Source organism: Sapajus apella, unplaced genomic scaffold, assembly GCF_009761245.1.
Source record: "Sapajus apella isolate SASKATOON/1434 unplaced genomic scaffold, GSC_monkey_1.0 scaffold13, whole genome shotgun sequence".
NCBI classification, from domain to species: Eukaryota; Metazoa; Chordata; class Mammalia; order Primates; family Cebidae; genus Sapajus; species Sapajus apella.
The window spans coordinates 21,165,101-21,169,693 of record NW_022436953.1 but is presented as its reverse complement, the minus strand read 5'-3'; the positions used below and the strand labels follow the sequence as shown (position 1 = coordinate 21,169,693).

At 38.7% G+C, this 4,593-nt stretch overlaps 1 non-coding gene across 1 annotated transcript; it reads left to right on the top strand.

Moving 5' to 3' along the window:
- Positions 1–207: 207 nt before the first annotated feature.
- On the top strand, positions 208–314 carry LOC116554232. The gene has a single exon (XR_004270117.1). It is a non-coding gene; the product is annotated as a U6 spliceosomal RNA (small nuclear RNA).
- The last annotated feature ends 4,279 nt before the right edge of the window (positions 315–4,593 follow it).

Here is a 4,593-nt window from a genome sequence, read left to right as displayed (position 1 = left end):
GTGACATAATTGAAGGAGCTTGGCTCTTTGACATCAGGAAGGGTGGGTGACAATGATGGTGACTCAGAGAGCTCATTCTCTGTCTAAATAGGGCAGGGGCTATCCTAGCCGAATGTGGCCAGGTTGGGGGAATGTGGGCCCAGTGTCACAAAAGCATCTCAGGTTTTCAGTTTTATTTCCCCAAAGAGGTTAAAAACCTGAAGTTTTGTGCTTGCTTCAGCAGCACATATACAAAAATTGGAACGATACAGAGAATATTAGCGTGGCCCCTGCCCAAGGATCACATGCAAATTCGTGAAGCATTCCATATTTTTAGAAAAAGAAACTGGTAGCAGCCCTTACTGTTCTGCAGCCGCTGCAGGTGATCCCCAGGCTAACAGTGTCTGGAGTGGGCCTCCAGCAGTCCAATAGCAGAGAGGCCTGTTAGAAGGAAAACTAAAAAACAGAAAGAAATAACTTCATCATCAGCAAAAGGATGTCCACTCAGAGACCCCATCCGAAAGTCACCAACTACAAAGACCACAGGTAGATAAATCCACAAAGATGGGAAAAAACCAGCACAAAAGGATGAAAACACCCAAAACAAAGAACGTCTCTCATCCTCCAAGGGATCACAGTTCCTCACAAGCAAGGGAACAAGGCTGGATGGAGAATGACTGTGATGCATTGACAGAAACAGGCTTCAGAAAGTGGGTAATAACAAACTTCTCTGAGCTAAAAGATCATGTTCTAACCCAATGCAAAAAACTAAGAACCTTGAAAAAAGGTTTGATGAAATGCTAATGAGAATAAACAGCTTAGAGAAGACTATAAATGATTCGATGGAGCTGAAAAACACAACACGAGAACTTCGAGAAGCATATACAAGTTTCAATAGCCGAATTGACCAAGCAGAAGAAAGGATACCAGAGATTGAAGATCAACTCAATGAAATAAAACAAGAAGGCAAGATCAGATAAAAAAGAGTAAAAAGAAATGAATAAAGCCTCCAAGAAATATGGTATTATGTGAAAAGACCCAATCTGTGTTTGATAGGTGTACCTGACTGTGGCAGAGAGAATGAATCCAAGCTGGAAAACACTCTTCAAGATATTTTCCAGGAGAACTTCCCCAACTTAGCAAGGTAGGCCAATATTCAAGTCCGGGAAATATGGAGAACACCACAAAGATATTTCTCAAGAAGAGCAACCCCAAGGCACATAATCATCAGATTTACCAGGGTTGAAATGAAGGAAAAAATGCTAAGGGCAGCCAGAGAGGAAGGTCAGGTTACCCACAAAGGGAAGCTCATCAGACTCACAGCAAATCTGTCAGCAGAAACCCTATAAGCCAGAAGAGAGTAGGGGCCAATATTCAACATCCTTAAAGAAAAGAACTTTCAACCTAGAGTTTTATAACCAGCCAAATGAAGCTTCATAAGTTAAGGAGAAATAAAATCCTTTACAAACAAGCAATTGCTCAGAGATTTCATCCCACCAGGCGTGCCTTACAAGAGGTCCTGAAAGAAGCACTAAACATAGAAAGGAACAACCAGTACCAGTCACTCCAAAAACATACCAAATGGTAAAGAGCATCAATACAATGAAGAAACTGCATCAACTAATGGTCAAAATAACCAGCTACTATTAAAAAGGCAGAATCAAATTCACACATAACATTATTAACCTTAAATGTAAATGGGCTAAATGCCCCAATCAAAAGACACAGACTGGCAAGCTGGATAAAAAGTTAAAAACCATCGGTGTGCTGTATCCAGGAAATCCATTTCACTTGCAAGGATACACATAGGCTCAAAATAAAGGGATGGAGGAAGATTTACCAAGCAAATGAAGAACAACAACAACAACAAAAAGCCGGAGTTGCAATCCTAGTCTCTGATAAAATAGACTTTAAACCAACAAAGATCAAAAGAGACAAAGAAGGGCATTACATAATGGTAAAAGGATCAATGCAACAAGAAGAGCTAATGATCCTAAGTATATACACACCCAATACAGGAGCACCCAGATACATAAAGCAAGTTCTTAATGGTCTAGAAAGAGACTTAGACTCCCACACAGTAACAGTGGGAGACTTTAACACTCCACCGTCAATATTAGACAGATCAACAGACAGAAAATTAACAAGGATACCAAGGACTTGAACTCAGATCTGGACCAAGCAAAACTACCAGACATTTACAGAACTCTCCACCCTGAATCCACAGAATATACATTATTCTCAGCACCACATCATATCTACTCTAAAACTGATCACATAATTGGAAGTAAATCACTCCTCAGCAAATGCAAAAGAACGGAAACCATAGCAGTCTCTCAGACCACAGTGCAATGATATTAGAACTCAGGATTAAGAAACTAACTCAAAATTGATCAACTTCATGAAAACTGAACAACTGGCTTTTGAATGTTGACTGGATAAACAATGAAATGAAGGCAGAAATAAAGATGTTCTTTGAAACCAACGAGAACAAAGACACAACATACCAGAATCTCTGGGACACATTTAAAGCAGTGTCTAGAGGAAATTTTATAGCAATAAATGCCCACATGAGAAGCAAGGAAAGATCTAAAATCAACATCCTATCATCAAAACTGAAAGAGCTAGAGGAGCAAGATAAAAAAAACTCAAAAGCTAGCAGAAGACAAGAAATAACTAAGATCAGAGCAGAACTGAAGGAGATAGAGACATAAAAACCCTTCAAAAAATCAATAAATCCAGGAGCTGGTTTTTGGAAAAGATCAACAAAATAGACCACTAGCCAAATTAATAAAAAAGTAAAGAGAGAAGAATCAAATAGATGCAATAAAAAAACAATTAAGGGGATATCACCACTGATTCCACAGAAATACAAACTACCATCGGAGATTACTACAAACAATTTTATGCACATAAACCAGTAAACCTGGAAGAAATGAATAAATTCCTGGACACTTGAATCCTCCCAAGCCTAAACCAGGAAGAAATTGAAACCCTGAATAGACCAATAACAAGGGCTGAAGTTGAGGCAGCAATTAATAGCCTACCACCCAAAAAAAGCCCAGGTCCAGATGGCTTCACAGCTGAATTCTACCAGACATACAAAGAGGAGATTGTACCACTCCTTCTGAAACTATTCCAAACAATCCAAAAAGAGGGAATTCTTCCCAAATCATTTTATGAGACCAACATCATCCTGATACCAAAACCTGGCAGAGACTCAACAACAACAAAAAACTCTAAGCCAATATCCATGATGAACACAGATGCAAAAATCTTCAATAGATTCAATGCTATCCCCATCAAGCTACCTATGAACCTCTTCACAGAACTGGAAAAAACCACCTTAAATTTTATATGGAACCAAAAGAGAGCCCGCATAGCCAAGACAATTCTAAGCAAAAAGAACAAAGCTGGAGGCATCACACTACCTGATTTCAAACTACACTACAAGGCTACAGTAATCAAAACAGCATTGTACTGGTACCAAAACAGAGATATAGATCAATGGAACAGAACAGAGGCCTTGGAGGAAACGCCACACATCTGCAACCATCTGATCTTTGACAAACCTGACAAAAACAAACAATGGGGAAAGGATTCCCTGTAGAATAAATTGTGTTGGGATAACTGGCTAGCCATGTGCAGAAAGCAGAAACTGGACCCCTTTCTGACACCTTACACTAAAATTTATTCCAGATGGATTAAAGACTTCAACATAAGAACTAACACGATAAAAACCCAAGAAGAAAACCTAGGCAAAACCATTCACGTCATAGGCATAGGCAAGGACTTCATGACTAAAACACCGAAAGGATTGTCGCCAAAAGCCAAAATAGACAAATGGGATCTAATTAAATTCCAGAGCTTTTGTACAGCAAAAGAAAAAATCATTGGAGTGAACTGGCAACCAATAGAATGGGAAAAAATTTTTGCAATCTACCTATCTGACAAAGGGCTAATATCCAGAATCTACAAAGAACTAAAACAGATTTACAAGAATAAAACAAACAAACCTATCCAAAAATGGGCAAAGGATATGAATAGACACTTTTCAAAAGAAGATATATATGAGGCCAACAAACATATGAAAAAATGCTCATCATCAGTGGTCATTAGAGAAATGCAAATCAAAACCACATTGAGATACCACCTCACACCAGTTAGAATGGTGATCATTAAAAAATCTGGAGACAACAGATGCTGGAGACGATGTGGAGAAATAGGAACACTTTTACACTGTTGGTGGGAGTGTAAGTTAGTTCAACCATTGTGGAAGACAGTGTGGCGATTCCTCAAGGACCTAGAAATAGAAATTCCATTTGACCCAGCAATCCCATTACTGGGTATATATCCAAAGGATTATAAATCATTCTATTATAAAGACACATGCACACATATGTTCATTGTGGCACTGTTTACAATAGCAAAGACCTGGAACCAATGCAAATGCCCATTGATGATAGACTGGACAGAGAAAAATGTGGCACATATACACCATGGAATATCATGCAGCCATAAAAAATGATGAGTTTTTGTCCTTTGTAGGGACATGGATGAATCTGAAAACCATCATTCTCAGCAAACTGACACAAGAATAGAAAAACAAACACC